General features: G+C 43.9%; 1 protein-coding gene across 10 annotated transcripts in view; it reads right to left on the reverse strand.

Moving 5' to 3' along the window:
• The window catches only part of FOXP1 (forkhead box P1), a 377,034-nt gene that overhangs the window by 184,016 nt on the left and 179,934 nt on the right, over positions 1-13,084 (reverse strand). Inside the window, exon 1 of one of the 10 annotated variants that reach the window (XM_079316616.1) lies at positions 11,130-11,224. The exons of the other annotated variants lie outside the window; for them this stretch is intronic. The gene's annotated coding sequence lies outside the window, so the exon portion shown is untranslated. Of the gene's footprint in view, positions 1-11,129; positions 11,225-13,084 lie in introns of those variants that run through there. 10 annotated transcript variants of the gene reach the window in all.

A 13,084-nucleotide genomic window follows, 5' to 3' on the forward strand; every position in this document is an offset into this window, starting at 1 on the left:
GGTGCACAGTCTGCCAAAGGGCAAAATGTAGCCTGGATTAACAAAAAGGAACATTTCAATTTTTGTATAGACTGTTGAAGCTTCCCTCTCAAGGCTAATTGCACCATCAAGGTCCTCTGATTAATACTACCCTTCCTGTCAACTTTAGACCATCATCAAGTCTTTACACCATATATTTAAGTTAGGCAAATTATCCCCACAATACTGCACTGAGTTAAAGCCTCCTAACCAGTCTGAAATTCTTCCAGGTATAAGAGAGACCAACACTTAAGAGCAGAAAGTGCCCCAGGCAAAAGCTGAACCATTAGAAAGGGGCAAAGCCTGCAGGCTCTTAAGTTGGGCACTGTGCAGTTTGAGGGTTTAATAGGTCTAAGGAATCAGAGAGTTTCCAGAGTGGCCAACTATTGTGTTTTCCTCTGAACCAATCTCTAGGTGAATGCAGGGATCTGCCAGGGTAAGTGGTGGAGAGGAACCCACACACCAAAATGCAGAGGAATGCACACAGCATCTCCTGGGTGTAAGGCCAGCCCTCCATCACATCTGCCTGGGGACAGAATGCCCTGATAGTGTTTTATTCTTTGAAGAACCACTGCTGTTCAGCACCTGAATGTTTCTGTGCTGCGCTCACACAACCTCATCTACGATTTATACTGACCCAGCTCTGTGTCACAAAGAGTACAACCCAGCACCAAATAAACTCACAACTGATACACATACAAAGAGTCAGAACTGACTCTCTTATCAGTGATCAATGGGCAGCTGAAAGCTACTCCTTTATTCTGTTAACAAGTAACATTTTCAGAGATTGCTGAAAATCGAGTGTTTCCAGGACCAGCATCACTACAGCAGGGCAGACAGCTGCTGGAGATCTTTGCTTTCCCAACTGAGCATCATGGGCAACTTTGGGCACAAGTGGCCCAGGTGAGTGTGCTGGAGGCACACAGCAAAACTCACATGAGCAATCCTCTGCTTCTATCAAGTTCTACCCTAGGCTGGCAAGAAACAAGGGGAAAAAAAAGGCTGTCTGGTCCCAGAACAGTTATCAAGCCCCAGGCCTCCTCCTGCCTCACTGAAAAGCAAACCCAAGTTTTCAGAACAGTTTTTGCTCCACAAGGGATCATTTCTGTGGAAATCAGGACTCCAGATTTGACACCCACAAAAATCCCTTAGTTCTCGGAGACAATTTCATTTTAAATAGCTTATTTCTGTAAGCAGAGCATGAAGAAATTTCACTCAACCTGACAAATAAGTAAGGCCAAGGATGCAGCATTTAAAATTCAGAGATAACTAAACAGAAGAAGAATTATATTTAGACATGATAGGAGTTGGAAACAGGTTCCCTTCCACTCTTACGCTGAAGCTAAACAGCCATGATATGATCAAACAAGTTTTCACTTTTGCCTTGTAAATAAAATCAAAGGGCAACAGTCCTTTTTCTCTGACGTCTGTAGTTAATAAAGAAAGAATAAACATTACCTACTCTTACATGAGAAGGGAGGAGGAGAGAACATTTCTTAATCTCTTTCCAAAGAGGATTAATCTACAGCATATTTCCACCCCAAATACTAATGAAACAAAACACTTTTCCTGCAGCTTTCTAGAGGGGGTGTTCTATCCAAGGCTCTCATGTGAGCAAAGTTCACCTGAGAGCATTACCAAGCCTTCAGGTGCAGTGCCACAGCACAGAGCATCAGCTGCACAGGGGCAAGGAGAGTTCCACTGGAAAAACACAAAAGCTCCTAATGTTTCTTAGGGCCCACATATCTGAGGGGTACCAAGTGCCTCACAACCACCATTCAACTGGGGTTTACAGCAGCTCCATAAAGCAGATGAGCTGGTATTGTTGGCACTCATAGGGCACAGGGAGCCCTTGTCCATGGCAGAGTTTAACGTGGGGATGGATGTGATGGGGCCAAGCGTGCAGTGAAGCATTTATTGGTTCCAAACAACCCAGCTAGTGTGACTGGAAAAGACAAGGAGCTGGGATAAGGTACCCATGTCCCTTGCTGTGCCTCTGAGCCACTCGCCCACCCGCGGCAAGGGAACAGGATGAGGAAGCTATTTTCATCCCAAGTATCTGGAGCTTACAAACACCCGCTGAAAATGCAGTGCCTTATCAAAACAGGTGAGAGCCAATGCCAGCTGACGTTCCCATTCCTCTGAAGAACTCAGCCACAAGACTGGTTTTTTTAATTATTATTTTTGAGCAGAGTATTTACATGTCTGACTCTAAATAGGCTTTGGCATTTCTGCAAGGGGACCAAATGCATGACCTCGCAGTTCGAAGAGTGATGGGACCAGTCCAGCTGCCCTTGCCTTTCCTCTGGAGAGGCCTCTTAGCAAGGCAGGCAGACCCCTGGGAATGAGCTAGGAGGGACAGGCCCTTACAAATACAGTGTATTTTCTCCAAGGAACCAGGAAGGAAGAAAATAGCTACGGCAAAAAGGCCGAGGAACAAGAGAAGTGCCCGGACAAGACCTGGCGAGGGGAAGCGAGGGTGAGCCCAGCCTGCAGAAGAGTTTACGTTCCCTTTGAAGAGAAATATTCAGGCTGTCAGGTAAAACAGAGAATCTAACCCGTGGGAGGACAGAAGATGCTACCTTGAAGAATCTGACTATTACAGGATTAACAGCTACGATCCCTCCCTCTGAGGACACCGAATGCCAAAATCTGGCCTGAGGGTTTTAGGTGGTGAGGTTTGTCCAGGCGTGCAGGAACTCTACAACATACAGAGGAGAAATACTGTCCAAACCTGTATTATCTAAACATAGGTGCCTTTAAAATACTAAACATTTCTTTTAGAGGATAAGAAAAAAAGACAGAGGAACACGAAGCCAAAATACACACATTTCTTTTGGGAGTAAAACGTGCCCCTCCAACACTTGAATTCTACTGTACAATGTATTTATACCGTGTTTAAGAAACATTTGTCAAGCATATAAAAACCCCCAGAAGTTCACTGTCACACAGCTTAATTCCCTATATTCTGCCTACATGCACATATAGGGCCAGTTTGTTAGGGGGTGGAGGTGTGTAGCAAAGCACAATCTAGCGAGACATGACACCATAACGGTGAACAATAAAAGCAAGTGCAGCATATGTGCTGGACATTTGGTGAAAATAACCCAGCCACAGCTCTGACTTCGGTACATTTTCCTGTGTGGAAGCTGGTAATTCAGTTTCTCCTCTAATTCAGCTCAGCCAAGAGTTAAGTTGTTCACAACTCTGCCCTGATAATTATTTGGGAATTCTGAGATTCTAGGAAATGTGTCATTATATTTCAACCTCTTTTTATAGAGCCCAACAAACTGAAATTTGGGGAGGTTTCTTCTTCTCTTCATGTTACGGTTTTTTCTCCATCTTGCAGCTAGGATTCTCCCTAGCTAAAAGATCTGAAATTGTAGCAATAATTATATTTCCTATTTTATTACTTGTAATTGCTCCTTTGATCAGAATCCTATGCCATTTAACCGCATTTATATGGTCATCCTGCACATAGGTTCTAAATACAGAACAAATTATTTTCCAAGGGAGAACTACAGGAGCTGGGTTTCCCTTTACTGCACACACATGGAATTCCATACATTTGGCACCAATTTAGGTTATTATCATTTCATTCTTCCTTTTTACATTTGTTTCACTGTAAATGCAATATAAAGCTCCCCGTTCACTGGGAGCTGCTCATTCTGTAGTACTGCCTTCCCTCATCAAGTCTGTAGCACACCCACTCTGATTTAACCTCCTTTGTCAAAGGAGATACCAACAAACACATGAAATATCCCACAGCTGGAAGGGCTGCACTACAAGTCTTAAAGCTTTGCTGATCATACACTGCAAGCCTTACCCCAGTGTGAAGCCTAGGAAACTCTTCATGGTCAGCTTTGCTGTTTGTCCCAAAGTCCAAGAGTTTGTAGAGACACAGGCAAGTTTCCCCAGCTGGGAGACTGCCTCCAGGTCAGGCTCTGTCACACAGGACCAGTCTGGCTGCCCCATCTCCATCAGCTCTGACCATGTCACCAAGCCCAGAGCTGTTGGAGCCCTCCTTGCTCGTGGCTGTCCCTTGCACACTGCAGCAGAGAAGCACAGGGCCAGAAGATACTGCTCTCCCCCCATGAAAAACAGAGCACCATTGCCTGGGGCTATATGGCTGTTAATAATGGCAAAACCCTGACAGACTTCAGAGAACTCAAACAGAGCTGCTTTTGATTTAGGCCATGCACCTGAAAGCAGAATTTTTTCATTCATCTTCCTCAAAGTGATGGTTGCGGGAAACTACCTAAATAGCCCAGCTGAAGAACTTGCAGTTATGGAAAAAAAGAACATGGTCTTTTGAAAGACCATCCTTAGAGTAAGTGTTTCATTTGGAGGGAAAGCCAATGTGAAATCAAATTCAGGAGAGCCAGAAGCAGGCACATGTCACAGGGAAGAGCTGGTGACACTCCAGGGTGTTCCTACCTACACTGCTGCTCCCTATAGCCCCCAGGTTGCACAGGGATAACAGGTGCAAAGGAAGGGGTTGAACTGTGTGCTTTATCCCAAATCCTTTCTCTAACAGCTTTGCTGGAGAAACTTCACTCTCCTGCTTGAAGCATGTTTGTTCTATGTGTTTCCATCACATTGCTTTGTCCATTCAGCCGGTTTAGAGAGACATTCACATCCTCCAGTCACAGGAAAAAATGCTGCTGCTTGAAGAGGGTGCAGTCAGAAGAACTAAAGGTTCACAGATTAAAGAAACCCTACTAGCACTTGACTTTCACTGCTTGACTTTCTTGTACACTTAGGAGAAGCAGCAACAGGTAGATTCACCTGGACTCCCAAAACCTGGCTCTCCAAGTGAGCCAGTCTCCTGCTGTTGGGAACAGTTGTAGGAGACTCCCTCACACTGGAGAAGAAAATCATCTGTAGGTGCTGCCCAAGCTTTTCATCACAAATACCTATTTACCATCTACAGCCATGATAAGATGTGTGTACAAATAAGAACAAACTGACAAGTGTGGGAGCAGGGAATCTTCACACTTTGGAACTCAAAGTCAACTTAGTTCAGTCAAACATGGAAAAGGCAGCAGCTCTGGCACTTGGGGCAATTTCAGTGACAGACAACCGTCCTCCTTAGCTACTAAATAGAAATCACTAATACAATCACAAATTCCTAGAGCTTTTCCTCCAGATAGCAATAGCAGACTCGATGCTGAAAAACTCTACAGAGACAGAGATCAGAGGCCTAATTTTGTTTCTATGTCTTGCCCATGACTTTGATGGGGTAAGTATATTAACATATGATAAATTACTCCTTAATCTGTTGTAGTTATAATTCTAGAGACAGGTTCAGTGGCTTTGCTCTCAACCACAAATATTTCTGTAAAGAAACACTTGTTTTGCTGGAAAAGGGTAAGAACAAAGCAGTTTGTAAACAAAGCTGGAAAAAGAAATCCATCTCCCACAAAGCTCAAAACTCCTCGAAATAACTTTCTGCAGAGAGCTACCATTACCCAGGGTGAAAAACTTCTTTAAACCCAGCAATCCTGAATTACACTGAAATGCTCAAACAGGGCTGCACAGTACATCATCAGAACTGGTATAGCTTTTAATTTCCCACCTGATTGGGTTCAAAAGGTTCATATGTTGGAAAGTGTGGCAGGAGAAACTTACTGAAAATTGCAATCCAGGATGAGATTAAAGAGGGAGGATGATAAAGGTAAAATCTTCATAAATGAATTTCTTTATCCAGAATAAACTCAAAAGGCCCTGTGAGGGGAGGAAGGATATGTGTTTCATTAGGACAAAGAGAGTAGGAAAACCTATGCCTGAAATCTCTTTTGTGAAGACAACTCTTACAATGTGATTTTTTTTAAGGGCAAGGTATTGAAACCATTTTGGAAGAAATATTTTACCTCCCAAGAAGATTAACACCAAAGTTCTGCACATCACACTGCAGCATCATTGCATTCATAGAACACTAACAAGCACCAAAAGAGAGTCTCTTAGCCCAACTCTCAGTCTATCCTACTGGCATTGTCTGCTTGGGACAGAAATCCCCCCATAACACGAGAGACAGATGCTCAGCATACTCATTCCTACAGAAACTGAAGACATGACACATCATTTGCAGCCAGTGACATCCTAAAGCAACACATACACTAACTTTAGAGGGACAACAAAGGCTACAGCCATAGGGGTACTGCTGAAATACACAAAATTGCAAACTCTTTTTCATGAGCTTTAGAGGTCAATTTTTTCCAGCATTATTCTAGAGAATTTCTGACTTCATGGAGTTTCTGGAGAGAGTCTGCATCGTCCTGTGCTGTGAGAAACCCTTTCTCTACCTGTGCCCTGGGTGGAGACAGCTTGCACCCAGTTTTGCCAGCAACCTGAGCAGCTCTGGGTGTGAGCACAAAGGGAACAGCTGCTGGGTTTTGTCTCCTGAGTGTGCTCGTGTATGAAGCCCATGTCTACAAGGACAGCCTCTGAAAAGGCAATGGGGAGGCCTTTCCTTTTTGGGACACATTTTGCTTTGGAAGCAGACCCCAAGATTTGACACTGCACCCTGGTGTAGTCCACCCTGAAGAAGTAGCTGGCAGGTGTTACCTTCTTAGCTTTGGTGTTATGGGTGAAAAGCAAAGGGTCTGTGAAAGCCAACTCTGTGTTCATACTCATCTCCTTGGTTTTCTTCACATCAGCCATGTGTGGAAGATGTATACAAGGAGAACTGAAAACCTGCATGCCAGGGCAGCTGGTGGCCAGAGCAGTGGGCTTGTTAGGAATGATTCCTGGGGTTTTAAACCAGACACAGGGGGTTCAATAGGGCAGTCAGATCATCATCACACAGCACTTCACCACAAACAGCCCCAGCCTGCACTCATGCATGGCCAGGCTACCATGGAAGGGCTGCTGGAAAACAAGATGGCATGTGAGAAATGCAGAACTGAAACCAAGCGTAGGTGACGTCCATAAAAACTGAAGTCTCATAAAATACTGTCCAGGCAGTGAGCATGGACCCTCCCATCTGTTTGCTGTGCACCCCGAAGGGGTGGAGGCCAGGGTGACGTGCGTGCCTTGGAAATCAGCAGCTTTTACCCTGTTCACCCAGGAAGTTATTAACTTGCATGTTTGTGGGCAACTACACAAGCTATTTTTGGTCATGGGACCCTGTGCAAGGAAAGGATTGTGAGGTTTTCATAATGATCTTTAGTTAACTTGGTTACCCACACAACAATGGCTTTCTGAGAGGCCAACTGCTGCGAAAAACTTGAGACGCGCTTTACTTCCAGAGGTATTAAACTATGAAAATATCTAACCATAATAGTAAGCAGCTATAAAAAGAGCCCTGTTTATTTCACATGATTTCTTTGTATGCCACAGTGTTATGAGAATACTTCAGCTCAATGACAACATGGTAAATTGGAAAAGATTAACTATTGAAGTCAGCACTTACGCAGTTCATTTTTGTTTGGTGTTGGTGATTCTTCTTCTTTCAAAACACAAGTTTTCACTAATAAGACCAGATGCAACAACATGTTTTAAAATTTGAATATGCAATTAACCTGATTCTAAGGTCAACTGCTGTAAGGGCCATGGAAGGAGAAACTGGCGAGTAAACAGAAAGAAAAAAACGAATGTAGATTTCAGTTCTGCATTGCTGTACTCACACAGGTAGATCTGGAGCCCACATACCCAACACGAGAAATAATCTGGTATCTCACATCTCTATTATATTGCAAATTGTATCCAATAACTTTTCTGCAACAGTGGAGCACCACAGAATACCCTACAGAGAAGGTCAAATGTTGTACTATAGAGCTCTGATAGTGTCTTCGTTCATTCCTGAGAAATACCATGAGGCCTTACTGAAACCCTTTCACTGTAAGGGTACACCAAGAGAAAGGGGGGAAAAAAAATAAAGATTGCATTTGTTTCTGGAAGACCCACATGGCTCCACGGAGAGGACACTTCCACCCTTGTTAATCCCAGCTTCTTAAAGCAACACTCAGTAAGATAATGAATCCTTTAAATGTTACATCTTGTGTCTTGCATTATTGTGGTGCAGCAACTCTCCACATCAAACAGTCATCAGCACTATTACAAAGTGGGCTTATAAGAGACTGGCTGAAAAGGCGCTGTGTGAAAAGAAGTGGAAAATTAAAGCTGAAGCAGTCGAAGAAAGGGCTTAATTTACTGGCATGTACAGTATGCAAATGAGATTACTCTCAGCTTAACTGCATCATTTATGTCCATAATAACGGCATCATCATTACAGGGCTCAAATTAAATTACACCATAATTAGCATATCAAAGTGATTGGTTAAAGTTTAAAACAAATACCCAATTTTGTTAATGAACAGCTGTAATTGTCATGTACACTTCAATGAAAACTCCCTAAACAAATATATGTTTTAGAACAGAGAAAGATTTTGAAGCAGACAGGTCTGTGGCGGAGGTAAATTGCCTAAAAAAGAATGACACAGACTATTCTATTAATGTTAATATATGCTCATCATTTTTCAGGTAATAAAACATTCTATCAAAACAAGCTTTCCCTTCGTATTTTTTGCCTCTCAACTGCACCACCACACTGGCAAGTGTCAGTGGGGAGAGGTGCTGGCTGTGCCCAGCCTGCCCCACACATGGGACATGCACAGCCCCCCCTACACACGGAGGGAAGAGGAAGAAGATGAGGATGTCTCGCTAACTCTACCCTGTAGACCAGGGCTGGAGTAAGCTGATGACATGATAACACATCAGGCAGCCTACAATTCAATTTACTCTAATCTAATCACATCTACGCAGCAGTTCCAGAGGTGGAACTGCACCAGAGAAGTTTTTGCTGTTCTCGTCTCATTAAAATAAATAGGGAGGTGGGACCGGAGGGTTTGTCACTGTCAGCCTGGCAGCCAGCAACACATTTCCAAAGATGCATCACTGCAAATGTGCACAGCAAATACACAGTTAAAGCATTCCTCAGGCAGCACGAGCTTTAACAGGGGAGCAGGTCTGCTCTGTGATATTTTAACAGTGCAGGTGAGCTCCACTATGCTTGGAGACCAGGCCAAAGGAGCCCAGTGGCACCTCACACACGGGGTAAAATAAACCCTCTACGTCCCCAAAAATGTTTACACTGGTGTACATTTGCTTATGTATTACCCAATATTATAAGAAGCAACATAGGGAAGTATATTTTGTGCTAAAATTGGGAATGCACTTTCAAATATACTTAACAAGGAAATTGAATGTCTTATTAAATCCGTATTATCAAAACACTGTTCAAAAATTTAAAGAAAGTAGCTTTTCATTTTATTCATCGAGGAATCCATTAAAGCCTAAGCTCTGAAGTAGTATGTAAATTATGTGCCTTTCAAGGTAGAGCTAGGGCAAATTCACTCCATCAACTAATGATGAACCTCATTATGTGCAGGGAGTATTCATAATGAGGAAACAAGCCACCCGCCATTCCATGTTCTAACATAAATCCCTGTAAAATGTGAATATCTCCACGTCTAATTAAAGGCTACTAATTCCTATCATCCCCTACAAGGCCCAAAAAGCAAAAACTAGAAATGTGTCTAAAAAGACACCCTTTGATTTTACAAAACACATTTATTTGTGTTTACCATTAGTGAGTTGCAATGTCTTTTCTTTTTAAGAAAAATCAATCCCAGTTTTATAGGATAAAAGTTTGCGGGTACAAAAGTTTATTTACATTACCTGGCTTGGTCTTAAATTTTAAAAAGAGTTTCTGATTAGCAGAGGTCAGGCTGCACAGCTTAAGAGAAAAATAAATAAAAAGGCAGAGAAAAGAAATCTACAGCAATATGTGAAAAATAATATTTTAGCAGAGGGGGAAAGGAAAAAGAAAAAAAGAACATCTTTGCTATCCAGGTTTGACCTGGAACTGAGACTTCCTAAAAAAAAATAAATCTAGAGATCCCATAATAACTGGGGAAAGCAGGCAGCAGAGACAGGAAGAAGGAGAGCCAATTAAGCAACCAAGTACACAACAGGTATTTAAAAGATTTTTTGAATGATACTCAATTTAGGAAGAAGCTGCTTCCCTCCCAAAATCCCATAAGAATTAGGGATTGAAGACAACGCTGCTTAATGCAGGCTGGAAGAAAAGTGCTCTTCCACAGACTTACCTAGATTTGATATTTATACCTACAAGCACAGCGTCCGCTCCTACGATCAAAACCACATTTCTTATTAAGTTACATAATACCCATCCTATGCATCGCCGTGAATTCATTTGCTCCTGCACTGAATTATGGATTTGCTCTCTGTACTTCCCGGCATAGAAGTGGACAGGTTTGCCGACTCCCCTGAACGGAAGACGCATCAATGTTTCTTTTTTCACTGCTCTGTATTAATATTTTCCTACGTGCTCAAAACAAACCGAGAAGCACAGCAAAACCTGAGAGCATTTCAGTTTGGAGGAGAAGAAAAGCATCCGCTGAAGCTGAGCAACATACAGGCTTAAAAAAAAGAATAAAAAAAGAAAAATGATGGCATAAAGGGCTGGTTTAAGCAATGTGATAACTCCTTGCAGGGCAGGGAAGCACTTGAACAGTCGCAGAAAAGGCTGTGGTACCTTCAGATTATGTCAACCGAAAAGTTGAAATCCTCGTGTAAAAATACCCCTCACGTTTCATCCCTAGAAAAAGCTTATTTAGAATTCATAGAAATTCATAGCCGCTAAGAGGAATATGTGCTCATAAAATCACAAACGTAAAAAAATAAAAATAAAAAAAAAAAAAGAAAAAAAAAGAAAATAAAAGGAGAAAAAATACTTAGAAGAATAAAATAGAGCACACAGATTAAAGTATTTCAGCAACGCAAATTTTCTAGAAATAGCTGGGCATTTTACAGGGGGAGGGAATGGGGAGGGGGGGAATCCGGCTTCTTTAAGTTGCATAAAAATAAAACTACGCCGCGCCGCGCTGCTCCCCTGCCCGCCCCGCGCTGTGCCGGTGGGGTGACGGTGCCGGGCTTCTTTTTTTTTTTTTTTTTCCGCCTGTTTTTTTTTTTTTTTTCCCCTCTCCCTTCTCCTTTTAGGTCAACCAGTCATGCACTGGGAAAGACAACCCTCCAAAAATAACTTGTCCCTCCCCCGGGTACGAGCGCGGAGTTGAACAACCTACCTTTGTTCTGGCGCTGCAGATAAGAGAAGCGGCTCCGCGGCCGCGGCTCGGGGCGGGCGGGCGGCCCCCGGGGAAGGGCTCGGCACCACCTGGCAGCGCTGGCTGCGCGGCCGCGGAGCGGAGCGGGAGCGCTCCCGCCGCGCCCCGTCCGGCCCCGGCCCGGCCCCGGCCGCGGGGGGATCCGCGGGAGCCGCCCCCCCAAACCCCGCAGGTTACACACACACACACACACACACGCGCGGCGGGGGCCGGGTGCCGCGGGGAAAAAAAAAAAAAAAAAAAAAAAAAAAAAGAAAAAAAAAAAAGGAAGAGTTCGGCAGGATTTATTTGACACTTATTTTCCGGGCAGCCCTTTTGTGGAGTTGCGCCGTTTGTTTCTTATTGTCTGAGCAGCAGTTGGAAGCGTCTCCCCGAGGGGGCCCCTCAGCCCGGCTCGGCCGCTTTGACAGGGAGGTAACCATATTAGGATGTGTATGGCAAAGTAAACAATAACAGAGTTGCAATGAAATGGAATTTTTTTTTTTCTTCCCCCCCCCCCCCCCCCCGCCCGGCTAATGGTGTTGGTGTCAGTCCTGTTTTTAGCGTTTTCCCACCAGTTTTGTTTCCTGGCTTAAACAGCCCATCTCTTAAAAATTAAACATATATATATATTAAGAAAATTAAAAGAATGGAGAGGCAAAGGGGAGTGGAAAGGGAGAGGCAAGTGGTACCAGCTTCCCAATTTTCTCACCGCGAGGCTGCTGGAAATGCTTTGGGTCGAAGGGGAAAGGGGGGGAGCACTTTTAATATCCAAATAAAGACATGTCAGTTTCAGAATTGGGGAAAAAAATACAATAACGCTCGTATGCATTGCCAAGACCCACAGCAGAAAAAGGGAGTTAGTAGGGACGGGAAGGACAGACACTAAAATTGTAATTCTGAAAACAGGGGTCAAGTAGAGTAGAAAAGTCCAGTCGTGTTTTGCACAATCGCAGCGAACTGGTGGGATGAGCTAAGTTGTGCAAACCCCTGCAAGTCTGCTGGCTTTAAAGCTTTGAAATCGCTGTTTTTACAGGATAAAGCACTTTAAGCAAATTGTAAAATGCAGGTGTCAAGTTGGTCGGTTTAATCAGAAACAGAGCTCAGAGCAGCCGCCATGCAAAGGGTCCCCTACCAGCACGATCGAGAGAAAAGTTCTGCAGCAAGAAAATGCTATGGTCAAACAATATTATTTTGATGCCTGAATTCCACATCCTAAGCAAACCACCAGCAACAACAAGTGTAGCATCTCCTCGCACCGAGGGATGAGGCAGCCGCTGGCGAGCGCTGCCTGCGAGGCTCAGCACTACAGCCAGCCTGCCAGGGGATCACAGCTAGGAGATGAAACAAGTTTACACGTCTGGGTGACTGCGGATGGGGGCAGCTCTCTGGTACAACAGTCCAACAGGAGCTGTCGAGCTGTTTGCACCGCCAGCGAGCATCCTCCGTCGAGCAACAGCCGGCAACGTGGAGCGCGCCTCTGGGAAGGGCTGAGAGGAGAGAGGATGCTCTGCCCGTACCAGGCACCGCCTGATAACACACTGCACGAGCAGAGGTTGAAGGTAGATAGGCAAACAAAGTTGCTATGAGATCACGCACCTAATTTAGAACAAAGGCAACGTTTCTCTGACAAATACGATGCACACTTACCCTGCCAAGTTCACTTGTATTCAGCTAATCCGCAGCAATCAGAACATCAGTGTTGACATCTAATGGTACCTACAAGCATCTCTCTGCCTTTCCACATGGCGTAACCCTGCTCCGTTAGCAGGCTTTAAATTTTTCAACCATCTTGTTTAACCTAAACATCTATGAAATTACGCAGTGAGTTACTCATCCGTGCGGCGTGTGCGACCCCCCCCCAACAAAAATAAAAAGTTAACACGCTGATACCAAAATCAATAAATCACACGACCAAGTAGCAGTTCAAAAGTTCA

Source organism: Erithacus rubecula, assembly GCF_903797595.1.
Source record: "Erithacus rubecula genome assembly, chromosome: 13".
Lineage (NCBI taxonomy): Eukaryota > Metazoa > Chordata > Aves > Passeriformes > Muscicapidae > Erithacus > Erithacus rubecula.